This window comes from Anomalospiza imberbis, chromosome 18, assembly GCF_031753505.1.
Source record: "Anomalospiza imberbis isolate Cuckoo-Finch-1a 21T00152 chromosome 18, ASM3175350v1, whole genome shotgun sequence".
Taxonomy (NCBI): domain Eukaryota; kingdom Metazoa; phylum Chordata; class Aves; order Passeriformes; family Viduidae; genus Anomalospiza; species Anomalospiza imberbis.
In genome coordinates this window covers 6,320,889-6,333,474 of record NC_089698.1, presented here as the reverse complement: position 1 = coordinate 6,333,474, position 12,586 = coordinate 6,320,889, and the positions used below count along the sequence as shown (strand labels likewise).

At 44.6% G+C, this 12,586-nt stretch overlaps 1 long non-coding RNA gene across 2 annotated transcripts; it reads left to right on the top strand.

Annotated features, from left to right (window-relative positions):
• Nucleotides 1-6,190: 6,190 nt before the first annotated feature.
• LOC137484998 (uncharacterized) lies at nucleotides 6,191-7,202 on the top strand. Of its 2 annotated transcripts, none has more exons than XR_011005142.1 (2): nucleotides 6,191-6,454; nucleotides 7,011-7,202. It is a non-coding gene; the product is annotated as an uncharacterized lncRNA (long non-coding RNA). The 2 variants fall into 2 exon arrangements; XR_011005143.1 differs by having other exon boundaries at nucleotides 6,950-7,202.
• Nucleotides 7,203-12,586: the final 5,384 nt, after the last annotated feature.

The window sequence follows — 12,586 nt, the reverse complement described above, 5'->3', positions numbered from 1 at the left end:
GGGCACGTGGGAGTGGATCAGGTGCCCCAATGTAGGTGTCTTGTGACATTTTTGATGCTCTGCAGCATTTGAGACGTGGCCATACTGCTGGAATCTAGGATGCAGGAGATCTGTGCCCATTACAGCAGGGACAGTTGAATGTCAAAGTGGCAATAGATACTTGTCAGCTACTTGAACTGCTCCCTTCTACATAGAAATAATGGTATTTATTCAACAAATGGGCTAATTTAATGCCCCAGAGATTGAACTGACTTGAGGCATGATACTTTACATTTCATTGAAATTATTTAGGATGGGCTTACAGAAGTTCACGAGGCTTCTAGTTCTTCCCATCTGTGCTAAAAAACCCAAGCAAGATGCAGCCAAATTGAACTGCATTTTGCCTGTGTAATGGCTCTAAGTGATGCAGTTACAGCCTTGTGAGAGTGTAATGTTTCAGACCACTGCTATGGAACAATGCACTGTGTGTGTGTGAAGCAATCTCTGAGACTTCTTTCAGCTCAGTTCCCCCCTTGCCTCCCTACTCAGACACAGCCCAAGTTTGGATTTGGGGCATGCAAAGGGCAGCCTGCACCTAACCTTTGCAATGCCACAAAGATTGCTCTGGCCACTTTGCTGTTTCATGGGTGCTGGAGTGCATGCAGAGCTCTCTTGCAGGTTGCTGTCATTATTGTCACTCTCATTGCAGTTTTCATCTTGAAAATGATTGATTCACGTGTTGGTTTGAGGTAAAAGAAGCAAGGCCAGATTTCTGGGACTGGCATTGCAAATGCTCTGGTAAATTAACTATTCTTCGTTTGCCATCAGCTGGGTCTTTTAGCTTAGACTTGCTCTGCTGGCAGACCACTCCTATCACAGCAAGCACAGCACTTTGTTCCCCTATTCTCCAGTCTGGAACAAGGAAAATGCAGTAAGCCTCTTTAGTCCTTTCCAGGAGAATGCCAGCATTTGCAAGAGTCCCAGAGCTCCACAGCATTAATGAAATCACTGGATGGTGTACTATGAATTGAAGTGGCCAAAACTCTGTTGTAACCTTTGAATTAAGTGCTGCTCATCGCAGCCTGGAGGTGAGGCAGCTGGACAAATGGCCTGGCAGCCAGCCCAGATGCCCAGTGGGCACTTGCTGGGCACCAAATGGTCAAATGTGAGCTCTTTGTCCAAATGCTCTGGCTGCAAAAGCCCCTGTTTCACAGTGTTTGCCTCTGAGGAAGCATTTTTCTGTCTCAGGAGAGGATGCTACAGCAGTTTCTGTGCCATTTGTTACCTGCTAGCTCCCTGAAGCAGCTAGGTTAGGTAGAAGTGTGTTTTCATCAGGAGGAGAAGCTGCAGAGAGTGCTGACGTCTTGTTTGGCAAGGGTGGAAAAGCATGGGTTTTAGACAGGTTCTCAGGCAAGGGACAATGGTTACAAGTGGCTGCCATGTGGAGGGGAAGAGTAATTTCCACCCTCAGGTTGTTTCTGCTGGGGGTGGGGGGGCAACAGGCTCCCTCCTGTTTGATGTCAAATCTGCTGTGATTTATTGTAACTGTACACAGCTCTAAAAGCTCTTCTTTCCACAATACTGTGAAGCTGCAAGTGAATTTTGTTCATTTTGGGGAGATTTTCTTGGTTACAGACAACAAAAAGGCCATTCCTGTTGGTTGGCACACTTCCTGTCAAAGATCCAGGCAGTGAGACAGCTCCCTGGGGGCTTTTCCAGGTTTGTGCTGCAACTTGATCTGCTGAACTTGCAGTGACCGAGGGTTTATGGTCCCTAGTGCTCCCTGGGTTAGGTTTGCCTCTGGAATTCAGGTGTTGTTCTTTTTAATAAAGCATGGGCAGGGTGTTACAGTGGCATCCTGTGTTGGTTTAGGGTGACTGGACTGACAGACCATATCCTTCAGCACTTATTGTAGTGCCCATCCGGGCAGCAGAGCAGGTTTTAAATCCATCTCCACATGAAACGAGCTTGGTGCAGCAAGAATAGATCAGAGCAGGAAAAGAGAGATGAGTAAGGAGGAGGGAATGGGAAATAGGCTGATGTGTCTTTGGAGGGAGGAAAAGGAATGTGTAAAACAGACACAGGAGCAGTAGATCAAAGTAGCCCAGTAGGAAGAGGAGAAAGAGCAAACTAGTTATTGCATGAACAAAAATACCATCATGGCTGAGACATGAAGGGAATGACAGGAGGAAAAGAACAGAGTTTGAGAGTAAAAAAGAAACATTTTCCTCTTAGAAAATAATAGAAGAGTAATAAAGGATAGGAGTGGGAGGTGAAAAGGAATTAGATGAAGAGGATGAAGGCTGAAAATAAAGACATTCTAAAATGGTTGACTGTATGACCCCAGGGGAAGAGCAGCAGCTTGGAGATGTATCTTGAAATTCACTTTGTGTATCACATCATGAAGCTCAAGCTCAGGCAGGAGCTTTTTTCTTTTGGGAAAGAACAACCCATGCCCACATGAATGTCAGATTGGTGTTGATGCAGGTGGGAGCTGAGAAGTGAGTTTGTGGCTGGAGCCCTGGAAAAGGGTCTTGTTTAAGGGAAAGAAAAGAGCCCAGGGAAGCACAACCAAGCTGCTGTGGTTCAGTGAGCCAGGCAGCATGTGATGACATTTCCTTTAAAACCCTGCCTCGTGATGAGCTTGCTGCAGGGTGAGCCCAGGCTCTGGCAGCCTGCAGCAGCTCCACGCTGGCCACACAGCACCCTGTGGGATGTGCCTGGGCTCCCAGCCTTCAGTGGAGCTCTCACACAAACTCAACTCTAGCAGCTCCTGCTTGGCTTTTCCTGCCTCTGGCTGCCTGCCTGGGGTGGCCAGAGCCTCCTCCTGGGCAGCTGGAGCTGCTCCTCCTTGTGCTGATGTGTCCCTCCTTCGTTATCCTCCGTGCCCATTGCTCACTGAAGCAGTTTGCTTCCTCCCCAGCTGTAAGTGGCATTGTTAGTTCTTTGGCTCTAATAATCTTCATTTGAAGCTCTAATGGATATCCACACAGATAACATGCTAATTTATTAGTTCAGCTCAACTGGGCTGCAGGATGAAAAATGATTGCAGAAGACTTTTAATAAAATTCAAAGGGATTTTATAGGTCTCAAGCCACTTTTAAAATGCAAGAGAAAGCCAAGAGTATTACTTTGTTAACCCACATAATTCTATCCTGCCTAATGAGGTCTGGAGCTAATCTTCAGTGCTCTGCCCTGGGATCAGAATTATTGGAGCAGGTAAACACTGCTAAGTACCACACTGCATCTCTGAGTTGGGCTGCATTGTCACCATGACTTTCTGTTCCTTCCCTTTTATGAACTTTTCATAAAGCTCAGAATAGAGATGATTATGTAAAAACAAAGAGCTGGCTTCCTGTAGTGAGGGGCATGCAGCAGCCTCCTTTCCTCTGTTCTGCTGGGCTTGAGGCACTCAAGGGCAGCACAGCGTGTTGGCTTGGGGGAGAGCACAAGTCTTGACTTTCAGGCTGCTTTTCCAAAGGGATGTGGAGAGATCAGCCCATGACAGGCACCACTCAGCTGTGAAACTGATGCTACAAGCTCAGCTTAGGCAATGTAGTTCTTTTCCATGACAACTTCAGACTTCTTACTCATTTTTGCAGAGCTATTTTGTGTTTGGGGGAGATGAAGGGCGGGCACTGAGAAATATAGGAGAGAAATTATCTGCTTAAACCTGTTCAGGAGAGCAAAATCTTCTAATCTGAATGTGGCAAGATTGTTTATTCTCCGTTATATATATGTTTTGGGGTTTTTTTCTGGCAGAGACAATAAATGCAGTTTGACAGTCTGAATTAGAGGGCAGAAAATACAGAGCAAGGCTGCCAATTACTGTAAACTGGTGACCCTCCTTGATTCAGGGGAGTTACTCATCCACACCATCTCAGAACTTGCTTCCCATTTGAGAATCCATAATAAACTCTGTCCCTGTCAGTAGTATTTCAGCTCAAACCTTGCCTCTAGAACCAAACAAAGCATTAAAAGTCAGGCTTGTTGAAGGGTTCCACAAGCTGGCCATGCACTTCCCCACACCTGTATTGGTTGTGAGGAAAAATATTTTGATCTGAGTTAAAAGCAAGGTAATTGAACACCAGTTCTCAGAATGGTGTGGAGAAGCTTTTCTGGTTTCCAGAAAATTGCACTGTGTCACAGCAGGCTCCACTTTGCTGTTTTCACAACGTGTACAATGCCATAACCAAGCACAAAGCAAGCCCAGGGGAGTGCAGAGTTTGTCATTATGCTTACTAGCCTAATATAGCAGCGTGTGTCCTGTGTACAGGGCAGGTTTTGTTCAGATTTGTAAGAATTATGACATTAGTAATCCTTTTCCTGAGTGTGTAAGCAGTGCTTGTCAGAGTCACCAGCAAAGCCCAGTCCCAGATGTGGTTTGGATGCTGGAGAGAGTTTTGTCCAACCAAGTGACCTCGTGATTCACTCTGCTCCCATTACTCAGTGATTATAGTGTGACCTGGGGAATATTAGCCACAGTCAAAGCAGAGGAGGTTAAGGTGACCACTTACCAGGAAAATGTAGCTTTCAGGGTATAATCTGTTTACAAGCATTTAATTGCAGTAAATGAGCCAGGCAGAAGGTGAGGAGGATCTGAAACACAGAGGAATAATAAATTGACTCATGTTTATTTAAGCATTTGTATCTTCTGAAGCCGGGCTTAGCCTGAGGATGCAAAGGGATTAAGGCATGCTTGCAAAGCCCCTTGTCTTCTCCATCCTACTTTTCCCCTATAATGCCAAATCCTCTATCCCTTTCCAGTGGGGTCTATGCACTTGTACATAATTTTTGTTTTGCTTAGAATATTCTCCCCTGACGTCTGTACTGTTCAGTCCTGTACATCTCGCTCCCTCTGTCAACCTATTCCTTGTGTTTCAAGCTGGCTTATCTTCCCCCACTTCCCCTTTATTTGAATGTAGAATTATCTATGTCCATGCCTGAATGTGTAAACTGGGTTGTATCACTTCAGGCCAGTGAAAGCTGTACTTTCCAGAAGGGATCAATTAATTAAACAAATCTCAACCCCAATTTCATTTTGACCTAAGTTCTAAGATGCTTGACATAAAATGGATCATTTTCTGGAGTTTTCCTCTTGATGAATCCACATTTAATATTAAACTAAAATCTAAATTAGTTTTTTTTTCCTTGCAAAATGTCAACATTTTCATTTTGAAAAATGTTGAAACAAAATGTTCTGACACCTTAGAAAATCCATCTCCTCCCATACCCATTTACCATCCAAAAACCTATCATTAATGTTTTATCCATGAAAATAACCTAATCAGCAGTTGTAGAAAAGCTTTATCTCTTTTTAGTTCCCCAGCTCATGGGATTGCAGGGGCCCACTTGCATTTTTGGATTGCCCCTTTGATAGAAGCCCGAGCTGGGTGCAGTGGGACATGATAAATGGGAGATGTCAGCCCCCTGGAGGGGGTCACACTCTGCCTGGGGTGGCTCTTGCACCCCAGAGTAGTTGCTTTGGGATGAGTGTGTGAGAGCTTCACCCGCATGTGATTGATGATGGGCTACACCTGGGGTACAAGAGCCTGGTTTGGCTCAGTTTGGGGCCATCCTGCCTCCCTAGTGATGCTGTAGGGTGTCCCCAGCTCTGCCATGGCCCCACTCAGCCAGGCAGCACCCTGGGCTGATCTGTCTTCATCCCATACCCACAGAGGTGCCTGGGTTGGGCTGCTCCTGCAGCTGCCCTGCCTTCTACCCCATGGGACAGGAGCCTTTGTTTCCCTGAGCATGGCCTTGTTGCTCAAGTCCCAGAAGATGCTCTCAACCTAATAACTGCAGACCCAGAGAAGTGTTTTACTGTCCAGGTAAGGAATATTGCTACCCTTGCTTTCTGGATGCAGAAAGGAAGTGTATTTTCCTAGTTCTTGCTGATTTTCAGCAGTTTCCTTCAAGTTTATGACTCATTAATGGGTCTCATTTTCTGGTTATAGTCAAAGAATATGCTTTCACCATGGTTCTCACATTCCCACAGCTGAAGAGCCCAGCATGGGCTGTGCTGCACTCTCCTGCCCCCTCCCTCCATCCCAGGCTCCCCACGTGGGCTCCTGCTGCTGTGCTGGGAGGGAGCCTGGCCGGGTCCCTGCCTGAGCTGCTCAGGCATGCAGGGCACAAGGCAGCAGCTTGTTTTCCAGTGCCCTACAAGAGCTGTGTTTGCTGCCCAGCACAGCCCAGTAACACCTCTGAGGCTGCAGGGATGTGTCCTGGGCTTCTCTTTCAGCTCCAAGCCCCCTTTTGTCCCTGTTGTGTGAGACAAAAGTGGAGCGAGCAGCGAGAGCTGTCAGGCGTGTTAGTTATGATCCCATCAGCCCTGTTTATGATCTCGTGATTCAAGTCTCTGGCATGGGCAGCAGTGGTGCTGCTGGGCTTGTTTTAACAAACTCTTGCAGGATGGCTGCTGGAGGCAGTTCCACCAGAGAGGCAGAAGCCTCTGCTGGGGGAGCAGAGCAAGGTGACCCGCCAGGTGTCTGGTTCCTGAGATTTATCCCAGACCTGGGCTGACTGCCTCCCTTGACATTGTCCCCTGTGGTTTATGTGTCTCTGCAGTTGGGGATGAGGCTGGGAGGATGCACCACTGGGGAGATCTCCTTGTGGGCTGCAGCGCGTGGGTGGTTCACATGTGGGGTGTGTGACGCAAACTGCCAGGGCCAGCACGCGGTGCGTCCTGGCACCTGTAAATGTGCATTGTGCTCAGGGTGGGTGTGTGCTTGTCCTGTTTGCCTTCGTTTATCAATCCACATTAATTAACCATCACAACCCCCCCCCAGACAGCCTGTGGGACATGGCTCTGGTGTATGTGCTCCATGCTGGCCAGTCAGAGCTGGGAGTAGCACTATCCAGGGATGCAGAACATCAAATACTGCAGTCCATTCCCCATGTCTGCTGTCTCAAGCCTGGGGACTGTTCCAAAGCCTTGAGTTATCCCAGTGTTCAATTGCTATTAAAGCTCATGAGAAGATTCCCATAACTGCAACTGGACTTCCTTGTTTGACTTTCACTTTCTAAAGAACAGATTAATTTCATGGGATCTGCAGTGGAAAACTCAGCTGTGCCAAGAAATGTAGACAGCTTTGCAGGAGCAGACATTTCAAATTGCTGGGCTGCAAACAACTTGGAGCAACTTGTAAAGCCATGCAAAATGAAAACAGTTTTCCAGTTAATCTGCCAGTTAAAAAAAATTAAAAATGTCCCAGTCTTAAGAGGAACTGTTTTTTGGCTTGGGCTGTGATTTTAGTGGGTTTAAGATGATTTATGTGGGGGCTCCTGGAAACTCTGTGCACTGTCTTGTACAGAGTTTAGTTCTTGTGCTGCTCCTTTGGTGTCCACTGTGCTCAGACAGGGCAGTGACCGTCTGCCCCTGTGGGGTGGTTTCCTGTTGGGGATGGAGGTTGGGAATAGATTTTTCTGGAGCAAAGTAACTTCAAAGTGTTTGTGTAGGTTGGCATGCTTGTCGTATAGAAAGGACAGTGCTTATAAAGGGAATTACCTGGCAAAGTATGAATTTCAGAGCCCTTTGACTGTTCCCTGCTTTACCTCCTATGGTGGACCAGATGCTCTTCAAAAGCCCTGGGCCAGGCAGGTGCCCAGGTGTGCCTGCACTGCTGGCCTCGGGGCAGGAGTGACCCAGGCTGGTCTGCCTGCTGGCTCCTGGGTGCTAAAGCCCAAACTTGAGGTCTGCAGTGTCAAAGGGAAGGGAAGTGAAACAAAAAAAACAGAAGCTGAGGGAATATTTTAAAGAAATGGGTGTCTCTCTCATGATGCAAGGGGCCATGACTGGGCTGAAGGCAGTGCCCTGCTCTGATTTCCCTGATTCCAGGACGTGACTTCTTTCAGTTCCTTCTAGACATTTGAGAATAGGAAGAGTGCAGAAGGGCTGTGGTGGCCCTCAAATTCACCTTCAGGAACAGCTGCTTGGCCTGACCTGGTAAGAAGGCTCCTGTTGGATGCAGCTGCCCTGCTCCCCAGGAGGCAGAAACTTTTCAAATTCAGAGAAAGTTCTTCTGAACAGTAAAAGGCCCTGGGAAGACCATGTGTCAAAGCAGGGTGATAATTCCCCATTGCCTTACAAGGTGTGTGGGTGTTAAGTGTCAGAGTTAATTTCTGAGACTTGCTGAAGGTCATCTGAACTTTAATGTGATTCATTGGTGAGGTTTTAATTCTTCTTGTGAGCAAAGTCCCACAGCTATACATGGGGAAACTCGGCTGTGCTGCCTGGCACAGCATGGCTGTGACTTTGTCTCTCCATTTATGAAATAAAGGATAAACAAAGGCTGTGAAGGAAAACTGTGCAAGAATTGGGCATTTTGTTATTTGAGTGTGTTTGAGAAAGGGAAGTAGTCTTTTGCTTCTTTGTAGTAGAGCCTTTGAGGGTAAATACCTACCTAAAACAGGTAGAAAATTATTCCATATCTTCAGATATCCCTGTAGAGAGGTAGTAGGAGTAGCCCTGTGAAGGACAAAATTTAGAGGTGTGATTTCTCTTAGCAGACATCCAGTTTGCCTTCAAGTATTCCCCTAGCATTTGCATGAGCACTTTCCCCTTTACTTATTTGTCTGTTTGTTTATTGTCTGCCTAATGGTTTCAACCTTATCACAAAGAATGATAGCAGCACATCACTGCAGGAGAGCTTGCAGTTGCTATTGCTGTCCCAAGTAAGTAGTAAATAGTTTACTCAGAAAAAAAAAATGCTACTTTTATCAGTCTGTCCATGGCACCCTTATGTCCAATTTGTGATTGGTCACTCATGCAGAAAAGCTAATAACACTCAGTATTCTGCTTTTAGACTCCACAGGCAGAGACAGGTTATGTGACCTCTGTTTGCCCCACAAGCCTGGTATTGTGCTGTTTTATCCATTGCCAAATTTTGTTTTAAAGAGGAAGCAGATGTGGAGCACAATGAAGGGAACTGGATAAAGGATTTCAGGCCTGGTTAAGAGAAGTCTAAATGTGATGAGATCTAGCTTTCACCTTATGCACCACAGACTAGGCACAATTCCTCTTGAAGATCTCTGTGTCAGACTTGAGGAAGAGGAAATAAAAGAAAATCCCATTTCCCAGAGTTTTTCTGTGCAAATCCCTTTATAAAAATTAGAACTTCTACAATATTTGGCCCTGGCTTTTCTGAATGGAAGCTGAATGGTTAAATAGCTAAATAATCCCTACAGAGAGCCTTTGTTTCTTGATTTTACTAGAGAGGGAGAGGTTCAAACCTCCAGGTGTTTGCTGTTTGTAGCAAGGAGTTGTGGTTGGTTGGTGGTTTCTGTCTGCTGTTATGGACAGGGACTTTCATTGTCCTGGGCTGTCCAGAACCCTCTCATGAGTTTCTTGGTCATTCAGTATATTCACATGGATTTAGGGTATTTTTGAACTCTGAACTGACATGTGAGTCAGGTGGGAATTGACACTGTGGTGTTTAAAGAAAGAAAAAATAACAAACAAAAGAAACTCTGCTGTGAGCCCTACTTGAAATTGAAGTAAATAATACACCTGTATCAGCAGTTTATTTGACAACATAACTACAGTTTGGTGACAACTGTTAAAAAAAGAAAAAAAAAAAAAAAGACATTTTGTTTATATGTTAGCATCTCCAGGAATTAGGGGAAAAAAATACTAGGAAAGCAGATATAGTCTGGATCTTTGCAAATGTTCTGTAACAGCACAGGGCTAAAATCTATCAAGGTACTTGAAATCCAGAATTTAATTGACTTGATTATAACAATATCACAATGCTGAGAGTAGGAAAATGAGTATGAGAGTATGAAGCCAGGTGCTTCATAGCTCTACAAGGACCAGGGTGCTGCAGGAAGAGGCACAAAGGGACAAGGTGTGAATTGAAAACATAAATGCTATTTCCAGCTGTAATAATCCTCTAGAATTTCACCATGTACAGACAGTGCTTGGGGTTGGTGGAGTTCCTCTGTAAATGGCCAGGCCACTACTGACCTGGCCATGTGCTACCAAATAGTGGTGGAAAATGGAACCAAAGAGCCCAGTCTGCATGGTAATTATAACAAGAGAGGGCTTGTTGGCCTGCCCTTCCTTCCTTCAGGCTCAGGGCATTGCTGCCAAAGGGACGAGCAGCCTGAACCCTCGGAGCTGGAATTGCCACTGCTAAACCGAGGGCTCTGTGGTGGGAAAAGCTGTGTGGTTTGGCCCTTGCAGGGGTGTGCTGGAGTTGTGGAGACCTCCCTGTGCAGAGAGGAAGCTCTGCCAGCACCTGGCTGTCCTAAGCATCCATTGGTAGACCTGAAATCCCAGTTTAATTCTATAAGGGTAAGTGTAAGGTATTTTCAGTTTATCTATTCTGGACAACTTTTTGCTGCTGAAGTAGACAGAAGTGCTTTGTAGAGGTTTATAATGGCTCTCAACCTAAGTGTTTCTATTGGATTCAAAGAGCTAATTATCCCTTTAAAATGCCTTTCCAAAATTGTTTTCAGACTTCTCCTCCATTATAACTGAACTCAAACTTGAGTGTCTCATGTATTTGTTACAGGTGCCATAGGACACCTTCTCAAAAAGAAACACCAGCCAACAGCAGATGCCACAAAAATGTCACTATCAAAGGCAGCATCTCGGGATATTTAGTCTCTTTTTTGGCTGCACATATTCTATTCCAGTAATATTTCCCTTGGACATTGTTGGTTTATTTTCCATTGGGCTAAATGGCTTGGATGTACTGAGGACATAGCCGTTTTCATATGGAAAAGAAAAATTTAGCACAAAGATTTATCTTCCTGAGCTAGGGAAAAATGTCCTCCTTTTTGATGGACCCAGCCCTTTAAAGCCTCTGAAAGGAAACCAAATATCTTTAATTCCCAGGAGATATCTCAGAGGATCAGAGCTAAAACATTACTCTCTGAGCTATTACACACAGAGACCTCTGCATGACCCTTTGTGTTTCAGAGTCTCAAGGCTGTGGATTCTCCAGAAGAACCTATTTCTTCTACAACCAGAGGCTGAACAAGAGTGCCCCATTATAGAAGTTTAAATAAACCCCATAAGGTCATCTGCTGCTTAAATCCTTGCTACCAGGTCTGTAGATATTTTTGCTTTGTTTCTAGGCGAGCTCGGAGTCCCAGTGCCAAAGGGCAACATGTAAATTGTGCTGTTATTCTGAAACATGCAGGGTAATAAATGGTGCTGTCAATTGTTTTCACTCAAGTGACAGGTTTATTCTCTTCAAAACCAATGACCAGGAATGGCTATTATTGCAAAAAATTCACCATGTATCATCTTGTGCCTGTTGTTTAACAAATAATGCTAAGTCTAATTGCCTTCCTCTGTGGCCAACTATCTACGAGTTAATGTTTTTTTTTTATTGAAGACGTGCTGTAATTTACCATTGCTTTTGATGTGCCATCTGACTGAATGTCTCTGTGAATAACATCTGCAATCTAGCACTGCATGTCCCAAAGGAATGCCCCTTATCCCATTGTTTTCTCGTGATCCCAGTAAAAACAGTCTTGACTTTTTTTTTTCCTTACCATGAACTATTAAGCTTCTGTTTCCTAGTTTCTAGTTTGATATTTTTGCTGCTGGCAGATGCGCTAGAGTTTAATAAATCAGTTGCATGTGGGAATGTATGGTTTTTTTAATATAGTATTAGAAATAGTGGGTTTAAATCTCAGTAGCACTTTTTCCCAGAGTAAACATGGAATTAGCCTAGAATCTGATCCTGCAGTTCTGCCCAAACTCCCTTGGAATCCAACTGCATCCCTTTTTGATAGCACCCTGTTTTTCAGCAAGAAAATTCTGCAGATGATACACTTTGGGATACAAACATTACTGCTCTTTAAAGATATTTTTTTTTTTTAGTGATTCAGCAATGCCTGTTTTTCTAGAAGTCTGTGTTCCATTTTTTTTCCAGTCAACATTGCAATGTTTGTAATGTTTTAGAAGGTTAGAAAATAGCTTCTAAAACTGTAAAGCTTACATAAAGCTTGCACTTCAACAACATATTTTAGAAAGAGCTGATGGCAGACAAATGTTGAAGTTAAAGCCTTGCTTCCTTGGAAAACAATACAGCTTCATGTGCCGAAAAGAAGGTGATGGGGAGCAAAGGTAAAACTTCTATCAGCAAAAATCTTAATTTTTTTTTAGCTATTGAGGTCTGTTGTGGTTGAGAATGCAGTGAAGTGGTCCCAAAAAGGTCATCAGAGATGTGACAAGGTGACAGAGGCAACTTGTGGGCCATCTTCTGCTCCAGGCACTGCATTTCAAGAATCCCCTGTTACTAAGAACTGTGGAAATGCAAGTTTTGTGCTGGTGTGATGGGCTGAATTAGACACACAGTGATTTATTCTAAAATGATTCTGAATGCTCATATCATTGAACTGTCCTCCTCACAAAGATGGCTGATCCTACTGGTGAAGGTATTTGTTGCTTTCAGTTGTGTTTTTATGACAATATCAAACTGGATCAGTCATCCTGGTGTAAATTACAGCAGTGTGGCTTTTCCATGCAGGTAAAATTTTGGCCAGTTATTAAGGACAGGGATTTTATTTAATGCTCCCTTAATGGGCTTTCTCAAGCAGCAAAAGCCAAGGTCTGGTTTGCCAGTAGGTGGGTGTTAAGATGGGGAAA